Below are 20142 nucleotides of genomic sequence, written 5' to 3'. Positions count from 1 at the left end.
ATTTTATTGAAATTATAAAAACTAGAAAAGTAATTTGTTCGGATAAATAATAAAATATTTTAAAATAACTTTTGCTGCGTATAAGGCCTGAAAAGCTTTCAAAGCTTGGGGGCATTGTAAAAGCGTCCAAATGCAACCGTGCGATGTCGGAGGTCCTGGCAGCTATCGAAAGCAACCCTGCTTCAAGTTGGCAGCCCCAACTGTCCGTTGAAATAACGGTTATCGGGACATTTTCTCCGGCGGAGAGACGGCTACGTGGAGAAGGACTTGTCACGAAGGACTTCAGCCGGAACGCATCGTGGAGCATCGCACACCTGACATTCAGACATTCATGTTGTGGCCAGGCTGGCAGTCAGACGTGTGGATCGCAGTCCGGAAAACGATTAGCCGATAAACCGAGCCGAGTCCAGTGCAAAGTGGAGGAAAAGTCTCACACAGATATTTCGCCGTGGCGTTGAGTCCGTGAACGGTTTACGGTTGTGGTTAACGGTCGGGCTTTTCCGGGGAAAAGTGAGTGTGATTTTCGTTGTTTAAACGCAGGGAAAAAGAGGAAAATCACGGTTGACGAAAGGTTCAAAACTCAGCATGTGCTATGGCCCCAGCGGGTGGTGGGTGGTTGGGCGGTTAGGTGGTTAGGTGGCGGGTGGCTGACTGGGGGGTGTCCTGCCACAAGAGAGCAGCTCGACTTATTGATTGAGCTTTCCTCGCTCTTGGCCAACCAACGGAAAATACTGGTACTTTTTTGGGAGCGTGGAAAAGCTTTCACAGTTTTCCCGCTGCCACTTGCCTTGGGTGAAATTTTCAGCAATTTTCATTTTCAGTTTTTCTCCCGACTGTTTTAGGGCGGTTCCGCAAGCAGCAGTGACTCCTGCGATTTAAGCACACTCCACACTCGAACGCGTATGAAAACTCCGCTTTTCCCAAAGAAAAACACCATAAATAGCATTAGTAAAATAAAATAAAATACCCAAAGCTAGCTGAAACAAAACAATGACATTTTGCGGTAAACAAAAAACTTGAAACGAATGTGAAAAATGAAAGTCAAAACTCGCAGGATATTATGAAAATATTATGACAAAAAGTGTTGTTATTGTTTGGGTGTGTGGCCTGCTTCTGTGTACATGTGTGTGTGTGTGTGGCTCGTTTGTGTTTTGCGAGTGTGTGTGTTTGTAAAATTCAATAAAATGCGAAGGATTGCAATTGCCAAAATGGCAAATTACAACAAAATGCGCACATACACAAGGAAATTTGTCAGAAATTTCGTCTGTGTGTGCGCGTAGTTTTGATTTTCTCTGCGGGCTCTGTGGCTTACTCTCCTCTGTATTGGTTTCTCTGTGTAAGTGTGTGTGTGTATATGTGTGGGGCTCTCCGAGTCCTATGTGTGTGTGTCCGTATCTGTGTGAATGTCCTTCGCTGCTTACGTACGCAGACTGAGTGACTCGATTGAGGCGGCTGCCTGAATGGCTGGCAGGTCCTGTGCTCCTTTTTCCTTTGTGAAATGAATGCGTATTCAATGAGCAATGAAATCCGTGACACATTCGCGCCTTCTCTTCTCTCGTTCTGTCTCTGTCTCTATCTCTCTCTCTGGCCAGGATTCTCTGTGCATTTTCCATTTAATTTATTTTTTATTACTCGACCCGCCTTTGTTCTTTGTCCGATATCCGTTTTAAATAAAAGCGACATTAACACCATAACTTCTGACATTTATCAGTCTCTCGGTCTTAAATGCTCACTCAGACATGCCCAAAATGCCAGAGAGAAACTTGCCACATGTGCGTCCTTTGTCCTTCATCCTTTATCCTTTGCCTTGAGCATTCCTCTGGCCTACGCTCCGTGCACGAACATTCCTGCATTCCCATTGTGTTAATTTCAGCTCGAAAGTTAACCCATTAATTGGCTGGCAAAGTGCTAAAATTCCTCGGGCGTTCGCGTGAGTGAGCCGCAATAATATCAATAAATTCCTTAACAATAACTATGCCAACTACAGCGCAGCTCGGCGCCCCGTTCGCTCGTTCGATCGTTCGTTCGTTCTAAACTAAGTCTAAACTAATCCAAACTAAACCAAGCCAGAGACCAAACAAAATAGAGAAAAACTTGTTGAGGTACTTGATTGATGTGTGTGCTCAATTGGCTGCCGAATTGAGCGAGCGAAAACGAGAAGGAGACTTCGCTGTGCCTGGCAAAAAGGTGAGTCAACCAAACTGTCTGTTTATGTTAATATTGGGGAAAATTCGGGGGAAAACTAAGATGGAAAATGGCAAGCATTTACAACCTAGGAAACGGAGTGCAGAAAATTCGTGGGTTAACCCAACTTTGATAACGTTAAATAATGAAAGTTAACAAATATCGTCAATAACCAAGTATACTTCATTTATAACATCTATAAATTGTTTTACTTTTGTTTAACCAAAAATCCTAAGTTGAACATATTGTAATAAACTCGAGTAATAAACACATAATAATAGTCAAATTTATTTATATTTATTTGCTTTATATTTGACCGACTTTAACACACTTTGTGAATATAAATAATATTAGTTTTAGACCTTTAGTTTAAAAATAAAAGATCCAATTCTTCCCTAAAAATAAAAGTCTTAAATAACGAGTAATTTTGTTCTTCACAAACAATGCTTAATAAAAACTTATATCTCGCTCAATAAAAATTACTTTTAATGTGAAAATTAATTTAATGATTATTTAAATCGAGGCAAAAACATACATAATGTTGTACTAAATTTATCAATTTAATATGATAATGAGTTTCCAATCCCTTTTCAAGTCATTTTAATCACTAAACCCCAATGGGTTACGAGTTCTTTAATGAGAACCCATAGAGAAAGAAATATAGACTTTATTTCAACCGCCCACCGAACACAAGAATTAATTACTCACTTCCCAGAACCATCACTCCGGACCAAAAATGAACACGAATTTGGGTCTCCGTTCGGTTTTCAATCAGCAATCAGCGGGAATAAAAAGTTGTGAACTTCCCAGCCCCATTCGAGCAATCCATTCCCCCTGCCAAAATATCCATTTGCGGATTAGGCAGACACAGAGCATACAGCTGCCTGCTTGCCAGCAAATTTATCCTTTATAAACAGCCGCTGGACCTGCACTCACACACTCACACACATAAACTGATGAAAAAGGGTTTTCCAGCATGTAGCATAATTCGAAGTGCACACTTCCGACGGCCGAAAAAATATTGTTTGGAATTTTACAAAAACTCTATTAATAAAAATAAGCAAAAAATCACTGGGCATCCGAAAATGACCCGAACAAAAAGGGGAAAGGGGGGTGAAAATAAGAAAAGCCAGCGAACAATTTCCCAGCCAGCAAACTTCAGCGAATCAACTTGGCCAAGAAGCGTTTTTGCCTGCCCCGAGTGCGTTTACTTAAGCAATCAACTCGACCTCAAACACACACACACACACACAAGGTCCTGTTTATATACGTATATATTTTTTCGCTGTATTATAACAACTAAAGGAGGCCGCAAAGTTTGTGTGCACACAAAACAAGGAAAGGGGGTAAAAAAAAAGGGGAAAACCCTTTCCATCGAAACGAATTTGGAGCAAAAATCGCAGTGCATTTGTGGGTATCTCCCTGACATCTTCGAATGTGTGTGTGAGGATGTTTGTTTGTGTGCGGCAGACAAATAAAACAGTTGCTCGCTGGCAAAGTTTGTTTAGTTTTTCAATTCTTTCTTTCGGTTTGCAAAATGGAATCAGAATCAGAATCAGAATCAGAATCCGGTGAAACATTTACACGCGTGCATAACAAAGGACGTGCAAATTCTCACGTCAACACACATAAACCACTGGCAAGCACACACACACGCACACGCATTGTCGTGCTTATACGCTTACGCACACACACGCACTCGCGCGGGCAATGTCAACATGTGTAGCATACTTTTTGGGGACTGGCATTATTTGCACCTTTCGCCTTTTGCTTCTGTTGTCATCTGCGGCCCTTCGCTATCCTTTTGCCATCCTTACTTTCCTTATTTTCCGACCTCTGCTTTCCGGGTTTTCCCAGCAACTTCAAAGATTTATATTACACGGCAAGAAATTATATTAAAAATCCTCAATAAACACAATCTTATTTATTCAATTTCAAGTTACTGTATGCAAAATCTTTTATTTGTAATAAGTGTTTAAATTCCCCAGTTCGAAGTTTCAGACTTAACTGATCTTCCAATTAAGATTATCTTGTTTCTATATAAGCTATTGCTTGTCAGTAAGAAATCCCAAATGTTTATGAATTTTATTTCCAATCCATTTTATAACTTAAATAGTTTACTCGCCAGATTGTACTAGAAATTACCTTTTCAAACAAAATAAACTTAGAATGTTCTTTTTACAGCTCTGAATGTTTTAACTAATTCTATTGCATATAAAAAATAAATATAAAATACTAAAGATTTTTATTGTTAATCCATTTAATACGTTAATAATTTTATTCGCCATATTATAACACAAAATTTGTGTATAACTTTTATAAAATTTAACTTTTTTAATAATAATTGTATCATTTTATCAAAATAATATTTATTTCTAGAGCAATACTTTCTCCCCGTGCACGACTCCTTTTTGTTGTTATTTAGTACCTTCGTTGTTGGGTTTTATGCCTGCTCTCGCTTTTGCCCAGCCTTGTATATGTTTTTTTTTTCGGGGCCTGCGATTTGTATCTAGCTATCAGCGAGATACTCGCCATCTGAAGCCGTTTCCCTACTGCCCGCTGCCCTCCACTTGGCTGCAGTCATCCGCTTTTGGGGCGTCCTTTCTGCGGTTCCTTTATGATGCGAGCATAAAATATTTGTCATACATTCTTCAGAGAAATCTGCCCCATTAATGTGCGCCTGCAATCCTTTTCGGTCGCTTCTTTTGGGGCCACGCCCCAGCGTGCATAATCCACGGATCTGTCCCAAAAATCCCCACGTTGCCATCTGTCGCAGCTTCCCATCTGTCTATCCGTATATCTATATATCTTTGTATCTAGTATCCAGCGTCTCGATGTCGCGTTTAACGAACTGTGTCATTTACACTTTTTTGACAATAAAGTCAAGTTTGCCGGGGATTCAGGACGAGCAGCAGGACCTCCCCATCCCCATCCCCATTCCTCTCCCCCTCCCCAATCCCTCTTGCCGTGTTAAAGTAAAAATATTTGCCTTCAATTCGCTTGACTGCATGCACGTTCCATCCACAGGCTGCAGGATCCTTGGTGTCCTTGGTGTCCCTACCCCATGTCCTTTGGGCTACTCCTGCTGCTGCTGCTGCTGCCGCGGATTGCGGGTTGAGGATTGCGGATTGAGGAATGCGGATTGGGCTCTCCTTTTCTCCGCTGTTGACTTTTGGTCGGGGACGCTTTGACGTCGATTACGCAAAGCCAATAATGAAATGACTTTGGGGTTTTGATTGGCAAAACATTGCGGGCAATAAATGCGCACACACAACGCCCTCCAGTGCATGTGTGTGTGTGCTGGAGATTGTGTGTGTTTGCGCTAAAATTCACGCTCTATTAATGACGCTTTGGGCCGCCCCGAAAACATCGAAAACGCCACCAGACCAACAGGACTCTCCATTGTGACTGGCCTGTGTCAACACTTACTCGGCCCCGCCCTTTGAGTTGCCCTTTTAATTAGCCACCAATCAAGAGTCCAAGTGGCCAGTCCAGCGAGAAATCAAATATGGCTATTCAGAATTTTTAATGCGATCGAAATTGAGGGACTTGATGCCTATAGACTGAAAAAGAGAATTTAAAGACTATAACGCCTAACATTATCGGTGACTTGAATATATATTTATAAAAATTTAACTTTCTCTTTAAAACAACTGATTATTTAAGTACTTAGAAATAAAGTTGATATAAATTCCAAATCATTTTTCACAATCATATATTCAAGAAATTAATTTTGAACTTTGTGAAGTCAGTTCTAAAATACTTGATTACACAATTTCTCTCAAATATATGTTGTAGTTTTTCATGGGAGATTTTCTGCTTGAATACATTTTTAGGTGAATGTCACATGCAGTTTGTCAATTAAAATTTGGACTAGTTTTGTTTAAGGAGTTAGATTTTTAGTCTTTTTTAGTCTAATATGTTTTCACTTAAAGGTTTAACTCTAGTTATTACTTTTAAAGGTTTTTTATACATTTTGTTAGGGCCCAATAAAATAAATTTAGTCATAATTTAACTTTTTTAAAGTGTAGTTTATTTCCTTCTTGACCATAAATAAATATTCCATGTTTGCCTCTGGAATCCGTTAAAATTTCTCTTTATTTATGTGTTTTGCACAAGGTGCGTTTGCCGCTCGCAGCTTCCACCTTTTCCTTTTCCCCTTTCGCTTACCAATAAAAGATCTACTTCTTTTCCGCCCCTTAAAATGCTGGCAAGATTTGCTTTTTGGCCATAAACAAGCCTTCTTTACTGAGTCTCTGCAACTCTGGCCGCTTAATAAATATATCTCAATCGCATAAACGCGGCAAACGGCGCGGCGCCTGTCCCCGCCCTCAACCTGCCACGCCCCTGCCACTGCCCCCTTCCTTTATATATCTAGATATGTATATATATATCTATGCATGGCTTGCCTGCTCATTGCTGGCAAGCGATCCGATGCCCTGAATGTTTACATAACGCCGTGGCACAAAAGCTGTAAGCCAAAACCAAAAGTCGAATTCCTGAATGCCTGAATGGTCGCCGTCTGTCAGTGTCTGTGTTTGTGTCTGTATGAGCATGTGTGTGTGTGTATGCTTGGCATATTTAGTTACCTATATGCGAGCATGATTTGATATCTCATGAATTTTATATAAAAATAAATATAAATATAAACATAAATCGCAATTGGCTTGCACACAAAAGTCGAACGATTGGCGGTCTCAGCACTTGTTCAGCCTGTTTTCAATTTTATTACCCAATAATTGTAGAGCAAAAGGGGAATATACATAGATTGCTACATTTTTTGTAACATAGTTAATTTATATTTATATTTATTTATTTATATATTTGAAAATGGCTTATATATTATTCAACTATTTTGTTTGGACACTTTCTCATAAAACTATTTTAAAAATCTACATTTAGACAAAATTATATTTCAGAAACATAATAGTCTAAAATTACTTAATAAAAAAATTATGTTTATGAATTATGTTTATACCATATTAAAAACCAATGATTATATAAAATCGAACAGCAATCAAGAATATACATAGAAAAATTATATTTCTGAAATATAAGAATTTACAATTAATAATTAGAATTAGGTTCTTGAGAAGTTTTCTCGAAATAAATTTATTTCAAAACCAAATAGTTATTTAAAACTTTTAAATTTTCTTGAAAAGTTTTCCCAAAATAATATTATTTTAAATCCTCAAACCAATTGGTACTAAATAGTCGGTGTACGTATTTTTCAAGCTCTCTTCGTACTCGCCTGGATTTTATAAATAACATTTATTTGGCTCATTTGGCTGTTTATGGGCAAAAACATCTCCAAGCTCCTGGCCGAGTCGCTTATCGTAATTACAATCTCATGTAAGCGATTCGCGCGATGCTGTTGCACAACTCTGAGGTCATAAAGTTGGGCTACTTTTTGGCCAGATATGGATATGGCTGTGGATATGGATATATGGGGAATTGGTAGAAGGAAGGAGGCAAGACCGCACAATGCAGCAGGCAACTAAATTAGACGGCATTTGAATGCGGCTCGTCCTCTACTTGGCCCAAAAGTTGCTCCGTTCTTCCACATATTTTTTTGTGTTCGGGGTTAGTTGTTGGTCAAACGCTTGGGGAATAATAAATAAGTATGTGTATGGGTGTGCGGTCTTTGTGCCAAAAGAGGAAAAATAGAAAAAAGTCCAAAAAATATGCACGATGTCCCGGCCACTTTCATAGTTCATTTGGGCAGCCTCCTTTTTCGCATAGGTCAGTGAAGCGTGTTTTTGGGTTGCAGATTGTGTTTCGGGACACACTCAGTGCTCTTGTCGATGAAGTGTGACGTTTATTAAACTCAATTTAAAAGAATGGCGGCTCATTTATTTTATTACTGGTCCTGTCAAGTGCGGCTAAAGTTACCAGCACGGCGAGTGTCTCGGAAAAGGCAAATGTGAATAGGATAGTAGTGGCCCATTTTCCGGCCCCTCCCCCCCCAAAATTAGTAAGCCAACCCGTGTGAGTGTGTGTTGCGGGGAAAACCGCCTTCCATGTGTGTGTTTGTTCAAGGCATAACAACCATTTGTTATTGATATTGACAGCTGCAAATAAATGAGCAATTTACCGGGGGCCATTTTCTTTGCTTGCCTGTGCTAAATTTAGCATTCTTCAAGCTGAATTTTTATGCCCACTACTCTGGCAGTGCAAGGGTGTTATGTGTTTGCCAAGAGGGTATCATAAAGAGTGAATATTTTGGTATCAAAATTATTAGCCATGATGGTTCAATAAATTTAATAATGTTATTTATGGACCTTAAATATATTTATTGATCTAATATCTATTTATGTTGAGACTATTTAAAATGATTAAAATTCAGATTTTAAAATACCGTGAATATATGACATAAGTATTTAGTTGCAACAAACTTTAGAACTTCTAAATGTTAAATTTTTATACCCTTGCAGAGGGTATTATAATTTCAGTCAGAAGTTTGCAACGCAGTGAAGGAGACGTCTCCGACCCTATAAAGTATATATATTCTTGATCAGCATCACTAGTAGAGTCGATCTAGCCATGTCCGTCTGTCCGTCCGTCTGTCCGTCTGTCCGTCTGTCCGTGTGACAGTCTGTCCGTCTGTCCGTCCGTTTATATGCAAACTAGTCTCTCAGTTTTAAAGCTATCTGCATGAAACTTTCCCAAAAGTTGTCTTTCTATTGCAGGTAGTATATAAGTCGGAACGAGCCGGATCGGACGACTATAGCATATAGCTCCCATAGGAACAATCGGAAAAATAAACGAAAAAAATTATAACTTTTCTGTTTTTTAATTTTTTGCTTAGCCCTTCGACATTTAGTAATGGTAAAATATTTCCGATTTACGTTTTAAATTATATCAAAATCGGACGACTATAGCATATAGCTCCAATAGGAACAATCGGAAAAATAAATGAAAAAAATTATAACTTTTTTGTTTTTTAATTTTTTGTTCAGTTCTTCGACATATAGCAATGGTTAAATATTTCAGAATTATGGTTTAGATTTTATCAAAATCGGACGTCTATATCATATAGCTCCCATTGAAATAATAAAAATATATAAAATAACTATCAAATAATTGAGTTGCTAATCATCATAGCTTTAATGTTTTTAAACATATACGCAGTAAATCATAATTTTAATGTTTTCAAAAATGTTAAATTCTTGCAATAGCTGCAAGGGTATATGAACTTCGGCTTGCCGAAGTTTGCTTTCTTTCTTGTTTTAGGTAACAATACTAATATGTATATTAAACCTAATTTACTGAGAGATTATAAATTATATTTAAATATAAATTATTTGAATTGATTAAATACATATACATAAATAAGTTTTGAATTAAAACAACCTTTAGAATGCCTTAACTTTACAAATTTGTTTAGGTAACAATAATAACAAGTATGTTAAACTAAATTTACTGAGAGACTATAGACTATATTATATATGCAGACTTTGAAAGGCACTTTATCTGACTTAGTAAACTTATGATGAAATTCCCTATTTGTGGGTACTAAAAATGAGCACTTCAATGCTGGCAATCTAATTGCCTTGAAGTAATTAAGCCCAGATGATCCCGTTTGATGTGTCTAACTGCTGTCCGAAACCTGCTGGTCTTGTTATCCTTGCGAATTACCAATTCCTTAGTGGGCAGTCAACACTTTTTGTGGTTGGCGCTGTTTTTCTCTGCCATCATCTCGAATTGTCAAAAGGTTTCTATATGGCAGTTGGATACCACCCCTCTTACACCCCCATTTTTGTTTTTTGCGGGTTCAAAGAGACACAGGACACGGGACACAACACAACACTTTTTCAGGCTCAAGCTCGTTGCGCTGCAAAGTATGCAACACTTTTTGCACTTCGCCAGTCGCGCATTTTGATAGATGAGTCCTGGCGGCCATTATGCAACACATGTACATGCACACTGCGATGCTCGCCTCGTTTATCCGTCCGTCTGTGTTGGTGCGGTTCTTTTGGCATAACTCACATTGCTCACTGCTTACTTATTTACCCGAAAATGTAAAAAATGTACAAATGTAAAAAATGGTGCAATAACAACAGGCGGGGAGAGCAAGCAAAACAAGCAACACCAAAGCTATAGAACAGCAACAATCCTGGCTGTGTGTGTGTGTCACTGACAGCAGCCAGCGTGTGTAACAATTTCTCAAACAGTGCCACACATAAGTCTGTCTACCAGCTGCTATAATGTGTTTCCTGTTTGTGCTCAACGTTCACACACCACCGGATATGAGGCGTCCATCGGAAATGTGTTTCAATGGGTGTTTTCTGGCCCCAGTTCCTCTCCGTTCCCCCCATTCGACCCCTCTTCCTGATCTAAATTTTTTCCATATTTCGTGTTTTTTTTGGTCTTCGGCTAGGTTGCATTGCCGGCTATGAAGCACTTGACTCAGTCGGTGTCCTATTATCTTTGCGGGCGACCAAGAAATATATGACCAGGCACCCTCGGTGGGCATTAAAAAAACAACTACACCTGGAGAAAGTATCACCAAAAATAAATATCTGTTTATTTAGTTTTCTTACCATTATATGTGCTAGCAAAGAAATTTTTAACAACCAAAAACAACATTATAAGAAACCTTGTTTTAAACAAATAAATACAAATTTAAATCCTTAACTTAGTTACAAATCTTCTATGCTACTTTTAATAGTAAAAAATATTTTATATTACTCAGTAGTTAATTTGTTTCAATATTTGAGTCTAAATTTCTATGAGAGGCTATAATAAAATTAAGTTTAATTCATAAATTGACAAATGTCAATTTTTTCTCTCTGTTTATCTGAGGAATGTGGGTGTAAAAAATGGAATAATAAGGCGTAAGGTGAAGGAGGTGCCGGTGCCACAGAAAGCGGTGACAACTATCCAGTGTTTATACTGCTTCGCGTTTTTTCCCCTTTTTAATTTTTGCACTAGCATATTGCCAGCATCCTGCTTCCTTCGGCAACCTTCGCTGCGTCCAGCATCCTGCGTCCTGCATCCTGTATCCTTCATCCTGCCGTTGTCATTGGCAGACCCCCTATGGCAGTCTACACTTTTGCAGCAAAATTGAAAAATACGCGCGATAAAATGCTTGACATGCCACGTAATGCGTTGCAAATATATTGCCAAAGTTTTTTGCCATTCGCCGCTGTGTTGTTTGTTGTTGTGACAGCCCAGCGGGTAACAGAAAATCGAGGGGCAGAAGTTTTTAACTCGGCCCCGTTATTATTCATTATTGAACTGCCAGTTTGGCCTGACACACGCCAAACGCCATGAGATGGCGACCGAGTGGCCAAAACGACGGGCAAAACGGGCAAAATCGGACAAAAACGGGCCAAAACGTCCAAATGGCCAAATGGCCAACTGGCGAAACCCAAACTCAACTGAACTGAACTGAAAATGCGATTGCCACTGTCCTCCGATGCATTGATTTTTTAGTTGGTTTAATTTTGAAAGCGCAAGGCTAAAACTAATTTCGAATTATTTGGCATTGAACGGCGACTGGTTAGAGAATTGAGAGGGCAGTGAATTGGCGGGGGCGGAGGCCATTAAGTGGTCACAAAACTTTGTCCGCTGACATCCAATTTTTGGCCTTAATGGCAGCCAACTAACCAAGCAGTTAATAATGCAGCGGACGGGAAGTGAAACAGCGCACAGATGTGGTTCACTAAGTGGACTCTGATTGCACTATGCACCGAAATTTCGGTTTGAAAATGGTTTCTATTTAAAATCACGAAATCTTTGTTGTCCCATTCAAAAATGGGATTAAGTTGATTTTATTTATTTTGTTTATTGATCTATTGCCTAGCATGGACATCATTGAAAACTTATTAATTATTTTACTAGTCGCAGCAGAGTTTTATCAAAGTGAGTATTTAGTATTATATATAATCTACCGATTAATAATTAAGCAGGTTGCCTGGAATAATAATAATATTTATTAATTTTTATCTTTAGGTTTTTAGATTATCCCATGGCATTTCACTTTATCTAAATAAGTGCAAAGCATTTTATAGCTTCTTTAACAAAATTGATTAATGTTGGATGATTTTCTAATCAATTTTGGGCTCGTTAGTTCTTTATAGATAAATTAATATGTTAGTTGATAGTTATAACAGTTACTTAATTGTAAATTTTTCTTTTGATTTAGATTATCTAATGTCATTGCAAAGCATTTTATTTCTCATATAACAAAATGCTTTAATATTGGATGATATGAAATTAATATGTGTGTTAATAAGGACTATTAAAGCTGGCAAAGACCAATAAATACATATTTATTTGAAGTATTTTTTACACTTTGCCAGCAAAGATTTCTTGTTTGATTTAGATTTTCCTTTGTTATTTCAATCATTAAATAATTTGATGCAAGGCATTTTATTGGTAATTTATTAGTGATTGTGGGTTTTTAATACATCCAAATTTTTGTTTCGGAGTAATTTACTAAAATGTAATATGTTAGTTAGTAAAGATTCTTGAGGTTTTCTTTTAAGAGTTTCTTAAGTGTAAATACCACTTTTCCGGTAAAGTGTTCTTGTTTGATTTAGAGATCGTATCGAATCGCTTGCTGTGTCCCATATGCTGCGTCTCCAGATGCAGTCTCAGAATAAAAATGGCCCATAAATATGCGGCTGGCTGTGGAGAAAGCATCGCTTTTCTGTGTGGTGTGTGTGTGGCTGACTCCTTTAGCTTCGCAGTTCGCAGTTCCTTTATCGCCTTTTGGCGCTGTGCTGCCTTTGACGTCACCTTAATTAATGGGTTAATGCGACGTCGACAGCGACAGCGTTTGGTAATTAAGCGACTTTGTCGCCGGCCTCTTTCTGTGCCAAATGAATTATGTGTCCCTGCTCCCTGCTTCCTGTTACCCAATTCCCACGACCCACTGGACCTGCAGAAACTAAACAGTGAGGCAGTAAAACAGTAATTTAGCATTGATTTAATATTTTATTTTAATTAAAATTTCGCACATTGCCAGCGAGACAAAACGTGACTGTGGCGGCATTATCATGCTAGAGTGTCATAAATTAATTGTACTGCAATTTGGCAGTGTGTCTATATGGCCACCACCCAAATCGCCCATTCTGCGAGGCGAAGCGAGGGCAATAATTTTTGCATGGGCCAGCGCTGCGTATACGTAATATTCTAGCGCCTTGATGACAGGCAGCGATAGAAAAGGAGACAGTAGCAGCAGCAGCAGCAGCAGCAGCAGCAGAAAATTCGCAGGACAATGGGTACATGGCTGCATTTCGCCTCTTCATTTACGTAATGTAAGCAATTTGCGGAAATTGCTGGCAATTTCGCAGATTAAACTGGACCCAAAGTGCAATTGGGCGCAAATTTGCAACCTCTGTTTGGGCTGTGCAAACTTTTGTGGCTCCTCGAAAAAGCAGTAGATTAAGATAATGAAGATGCAGCTTAGAGACGGGTCCTGGAGGTCCTGGAGGTCCTGGAGGTCCTGGAGGTCTGGAGGTCCTCCAAAGAGCGGATGAGATGACTGCAGTGGCAGCCACTCCATCACTTGCAAATTAAAATTAAGATGAGCTATGAGCCTGCTCCCTTCGGCGGCGATGAGAAATTCAAGCTTAATGCCAGCTCCATAAATCAGTATCCGTCGCCTCGGCTCCGATGATCAATGACTGGCGATTGAAGGAGATTGAAGGCACGTATCGAGGACGAAATCGAGCACCAGGACGATGAGTCCACCCTTCCGCTTCGAGCGCAACTCAAAGTGTCGGGCCAACAGCTTCATCATGGAGTGTGTGTGTTCCGGTGGGAAAAGCGGAAAAGCGGAAAAGTGTGAGGTGTCAGGGGTTGGCATTTATGGCAGGGCAAATATAACAAACAATCTGCAGAGTGATAAAACGACTTTAAGACTTATAAAATAGTTGCTCCTAGATTTTTTACTCTGCCTAAAATTTAATTAAATTAAATTTAAATAAATAAATAATAACAAATTGAGTTTATTGAGTTTTGAATATTCTTTAGCAAAACAAAAAATATTTGTTAACCTTGTCAAAACAAATATATTACTTTATTAATTTTCAAAAGTTAAAATATTTTGTAAATCGCAAATAAACTCACAACTTTTCAGTAAACTGAAATGTAAAATGTTAGAAAATACATACAATCTCTTGGCAGGCTAATATTAATAATAATTAAGTATTGCAAAAGTAAAATTATGTTATTATATAATATCTTATGCATATAAATATAAAATCTTTGGTATTGAACAAGCTTAATAAATTTCTTAGCAAAGCACACTAAAATTTGTATTCAATCTTAGTAATCAGCAAAGTGATTAAAATTGATTGAGTGGTCGGAACATATGAACCCTGTGCTGAACTGTATAGTGCATGCATTTCTAAAGACCACTTAAAAGAATACTCCATAAATCAGTAGGCGCACTCCACTTTTACCAGATTCATTTCATTTTGAAAAAGCCAGGAGAAAAAGGGATCACTGGAGGGATCCCCGTTAAGGCTTTAAGTGCGAACATTGATTGGTAAGACACTAATCCGTTTTTGGCAAGTGCCGGGGTCCGCGACTTGGCAAGGTCCGATGGGAAAAAGTGCAATAAAAGCGGGCAGGATTTGCCATATACACCGCTCCCCCTCCCCTTTTGAGCTTCTTAAATGGGGCCGCCCATTTGAGCCAGCATTGCACACTATTAGTTGCAGCTGCCAGAAGTGATGAATGTGTGAAATGTAAACTTTGTTACCGAGGAATAACAGCGGCGAAAGCTCAGCGCCAAAACGAACGGAGATGTGGAGTCACTTTTTGGTTGAGGATGGGGCATGCAAAAAAAAAAAAAAAAAAAACAAGAGGAAAAATAAAAGTGAGGGAAGCAAAATGCGAATCGAAACCAAAGCGACAGACGCCTGTCGAAAATTGCAATTCTCCTTTCGCGGGTTCTTTCATTCGAGTTTTTCCCGGCTGCTCTTTATATTTTTTTTGTTTTGGATTTTTTGCAGCCATTTCTTCGTTTTGTTCTGCGGCCACAGTAACGAAAATCCAATTAAAGCCCCTGTCGCTGGGTGGGCGTGGCAGGACGTCGGGGTTGTAGGGAAAACAGGATCAGGACTCACCCTGATTGAATGTCAGAAAGCGCGCTGCGATGTATGTGTAATAAAGCGGAGATTGTTTAGCTTAGCCGAGCGGAAAGATGGAAAAAGTCTTCTTCGAGCTGAAATATCCTTTGTCAAAATTTCATATTGCATATCCTTCACATTCGCGGCACTCATTGTGTAATAAAAGGGAATTTGCTAGTTGTATGTTTGCTCGTAATTGGATGTCCTTTGAAACCCGAAAAGGTGAAGGGATAAAGTCACGGTTAATTGATTTAAGTTGTTAAAGAAAAGCAAGTTTAGTTGATTAAAGTTTCAAAAAAAGTAAAAAGTTTTAAAATTTTTCATTAAAAAAAGGCGAAATAAATTAATCTTAAAGGGATCAATTATTAAACAACAAACAAAAATGTAGAACAAAAAAAGTCAACAGTAGAGAATACAACAATAGATATAAATTAATCGTTCCTGCTTATTTGTGCCTAAAAAACAATTCATATTAATGTTTATTTTAAAATTTTAAACTAGCGTAAGATAAATACATTTAAATGCAAACATTTCTAAACAACGTAAAAATAATACGCTATAAATTTTACCAATTTTGTTTGTTGAAGTCTCACTTAAAGTATACTTTAACATTTTGTGGGTAAGCTTATTAAAGGTTACACATAAATACATTTAAATTTGTAAACAAAAAACCGTAGAACTAAAAAGCCCAAAAAAAGTTGTTAAAGCTGTGCCCTAAAAATCAGCCAAGTTTGTTGATTTAGCCAGTGCGCTCAGCCAGGTTGAGTTAGTTGCTTTAATATGTTCGCGGCTCATTAACTTTTTCATTAAAAATTAATTAAAGTCGCCAGTTAATTAGGTCTAAGCGTATTTATCATTTCCCGCTCGAGTTCCACATTCCGCGGCCTGACAGCCGGGCTCCAAAAGCGAACCGAAAACTTTTGCCTTGCCAATTTCCCGCCCCTCTGTTGGCCGCCCTTTGAGCGCCCCTCTTAAAGCCCCCTCCCCGCTTTTAGCCATCACCCCTTTTTAAGCCCGTTTGTAAAGTGTCATTAGTCTGGCATAAATTAGTTTCGCAAAGCTGGGGGACGAACGGCGGGTAAGCGCAACATTTTTGTGGCCTCACTTTGAGCCCTCCGGCATGTGATTATTGATGAACGATCCGGATGCCGGATCGGAGATGGATCTAAGAGGACCTAGGCGGTTGCTGCTGCTGCTGCTGCTGCTGCTGCTGCTGCACAAAGAGTGCCTTTGAAGTCCGGGCAAACAATGGCCAAGACGAGTTGGTAAGACGCTTATGCGGCAACAAAAGCTGGGCTAATATTGTAATAAAAAACAATGGGACAAGTGCCTTAATCGCAGCAGCTGATTATGTTGCTAGGGCCAAGTGGTAGTCAAGGGTCCAAGGGGAAACCCTGTCTTGCCAGCTTATTAGCCGTACTGCATTGTTGGCCCAGCCCAGGTGAGCCATTGTCCTGCCTCCTGCCTCCTGAATCCTGAATACTTCGTCCTACGTCCCGAATCTGGTTGACACGATTTACTGCGCTTAATAGGGTGCTGAAGCCGAAGCTTAAACGCTCATTAGACGGCCTGGCATTAAATTAATTGGAAGCTGAAGCTGAAACTGCAAAACTATGCACAAAATGGCAGCCAGCCCAAAAAGGGGAGCTCCCCCCCGGCTGAAAGGCAAAAACTTTACAAAAGGCCAAAAGTTTGATGGCAACTTTTGTACAGCCAAAGCACTCGACTTGCATTCATTGCTAATTTGGCTTTAATTGCATAAATGTTGCGCTTTTTGTGCCCGTAAAAAGAGGGGCCAGTGAGTGGCAGGGCCATAAATTTAGTTTGCACAAAAATAAATGAAAAATTGAAAATACTTTACGCACACAGAAAATTATTGTGTATATATGATGATTAATTTGGTGTTTTATCAAGGGAATTTTTTAGCATAAGTAGGTAGGTATATTACTGAAATAGTTACTAAGAAATATACCTTTTTGATTACACATTTTTGCACATTTTTGTGCAGAATTCGAAATGCCTTACATGTAGGAAATTTTAATACTTGCTTAGTCCACCACAAGATATATTTTTTTACACAGAACGTATATTAAACACATGCCAATCTACTACTCAAGGGTAGCTATCAAATTGATAACTATCTTTATTTTTCAATGTGCATGCCAATCTTTTCCTGCCATTTTTTGCGTATCTCCGGCAGGCAGAGAAATTTTTGTAAAATTGTTTGGTGAGTGCTCCTGAAATTGAAATTGTTGTAGAGTGGGTGGTGGGGTGGTGGTCAGCTAGATAGATAGCTGCCAGCTAACAAGTTCGTTCTCGTCCTTATCGAAGTAAAACGAAAGCACCTGAATGGCCGAATGAGTGACTGGCAAACTGGCAAACTGACAAACTGCCCGATTGGCAGACTGAGCTGAAGCGTTGCACAAATATTTGAAAAAGCACAAAAATTTGCTACTTAAATACGAGGCAAGTGCTGAAAGTTTTTGGGAGCCGAGAAGAGATCTGAAAACTAAATTTAATGAATGCTGCCAGCATACAAACAGAATTTTCCCCCGCTCTGCTCTTCGTATATTTTATGAATTGCAAACTTCACAAAGCCAAAAGCCCTTTCAGACAAATATTATATTCATATGTGTTTTTATATTTTTCCCTCTGTCTGTGGGTTTGTGTTTTCTTATTTTTTTCTCTTTTTGGGTAAAACAATAAAAACTTTTGCTGCATTAGGCTGCATTTTAAGTGAGCTTGTGTATGTGTGTGTGTATGTGTGTGTGTGGGGGGGTTACTGGATAGAGCAGGTCCTGGCTGGCTGACAAACTTATTGACAAAACTGTCATTAGCTTGTCCAACTGGCAAACTTTCAACGAAAGGGATTTAAAGTTAAGCGACCAAACGCAAAAGTGTATTCAAATATGCAGCAGTAACAACAATAAAAACGACTCGAAACAGGTGTACATGAAACGACATCATTGTCTCTGCCCCGCCCCCTTCTTTCCCGGCCCTCCCAGCCCCCATTTTTGGTAACTGCGTTTTTGGCTCACGAAAAATGTTTTTCTGAGGGAAAAAAGGGGAGATGGCAGGTGAGAGTGGGGCGGAGAAAATTTATAATGCGATAAAACTTTAATAAAGGCAGTAGAGCCCAGCATCCCCCCCCCTATCTGTTTCTTCTTCTTCTCTTTTGGTGTGTGTATGTGTGTGGGGGGAGGGGGAAGAGGGAGGAGGGGGCGTGGCATAAAGTAGTTATGAATACAACAACAGTTAGACAGCTGGCAAAAGGAGCCAGGCACGAACGCACTCAAAATTGTATGTAATTGTGCAAGAGTGTAGACGGTGGGGATAAAAGGGGGGGCTGGCAAGTGGTGGGAGGCGTCCATAGCAGTGCAAGATGTACACTGGCAAAAATAATTACAAAGCTTCCTTTCTGCAAATTCATATATTAATAGATTTTTTTGTTATTTACTTAAGATTTCCAAAACTTGACAAAAATGGCATCATTAATTTCTTATACCAAGAACTAGTATGTTATATATTATATTATATTTTGAAAACTTAAATAAGTATAAATAATAAGTATAAGTAAACTTATTTTTGCGATTGTCACAAACGTTTCTCATCTTCTAACGAAATTATTCGTAATTTTTCTAAATTGCAAATAGATGAGCTTCTTAAAGATTTCATAATTTTCTTGATAATTTTTAACTGTGCCATCAGCATTTGCGTGTGTATGTGAAGGTGTGCGAGAAGAAGACGCGGTTAACTAGAAGTAGCAAAAGTAGTTATAGAAATGACAGACAGCTGCAGACTGATGAGGATTGGGAAGGGAAAGGATCCCACAGAGGGTGGGTGGGTGTCCTGGGACTCCTTGCGGTGGCTCAGGACCAATACCAAGCCCACGACCAAGCCCAAGCCCATGAGGTGTGTGCTAACGAGCAGACGACGACGACGACGACGACGACGATGCCACTTGACTGACAACCTGGGAGAAACTCTGACAGCGCTCGGGGAAAAGATGGAGAAAGCAGAAGGGGCCGAGAAACATCTCTATGCGGACGGAAAGTGGGAGAAAGTGGCAGAAAGCAGCGCCACGCACGAGAATTGTTTTGAAATGCAAGGTGAGGATTAGAGAAATGTCGTACAGAAAATTGCATAGAAACTAAAGTTTTGCAACTAATGTCTCACAAAGATATGAGTAAAGTAAAAAGTCCAAGGGGACTGCAATTTATGGAGATGCATCTGCTAAGTGAATGGTGCAAAATCTGTCTTTTTGTTTTGTTATATATATAGAAGAGAAATGGAGGACTTGTATTTAAATACATTTGATAAGATAACAAGTACTTTAGTTTTTCCAAATATCAAACAAGGATTTCATATCGTTTTGAGTTTACCAAGAGGCAAAGCGAAAACCTTAATTTAATTTGTAGAGCCCATTTAAATCATTTTTTTGGCACTGAGTTAATAAAACAAAAACTATAAGGCTATATTTTCTTATTTGAAAAATGTTTATCCTTTATATTTTTTATCTAATTAAAATAAACAAAATTAAAAATAAGCAATATCATTATTAATTTTCAAATTCTGACAGTCTTAGCATTTTTTGCTATGAATTTTTTTGGTCATGGAATAAATTTAGGTAAGACAAAGTTCAAGTTAAAGGAATAACAACAAAAGTAAATTCAACCAAAATTTATATTTTGTCTGCGTTGACTATCCCACTCAACTCTCTTTAATGAGACAATTACCAGCCGATTCTATCGTCAACTGCATCCCAGGCTCATTTCAGGCCTTTTATCCTTTATTCCGGTGTGTCTGTGTGATACTTTCAATTTAAATAGCCATTTAAGTGTTAAATAAAATGCCAGCTTCGCCGCTTTTA

The 20142-nt window shown here is 38.7% G+C and overlaps 1 protein-coding gene across 1 annotated transcript in view; it reads left to right on the top strand.

Moving 5' to 3' along the window:
* The first annotated feature begins 1875 nt into the window (after positions 1-1875).
* The window catches only part of LOC108145847 (glucose transporter type 1), an 86180-nt gene continuing 67913 nt past the window's right edge, over positions 1876-20142 (top strand). The window contains exon 1 of the mRNA XM_017271466.2: positions 1876-2187. The gene's annotated coding sequence lies outside the window, so the exon portion shown is untranslated. The remainder of the gene's footprint in view (positions 2188-20142) is intronic.

The sequence above is a fragment of the Drosophila elegans genome, unplaced genomic scaffold (assembly GCF_018152505.1).
Source record: "Drosophila elegans isolate 14027-0461.03 unplaced genomic scaffold, ASM1815250v1 contig_208, whole genome shotgun sequence".
In the NCBI taxonomy this organism is placed as follows: Eukaryota; Metazoa; Arthropoda; class Insecta; order Diptera; family Drosophilidae; genus Drosophila; species Drosophila elegans.
The sequence above is the reverse complement of the archived record's forward strand: the minus strand, read 5'-3'. Positions and strand labels throughout refer to the sequence as shown.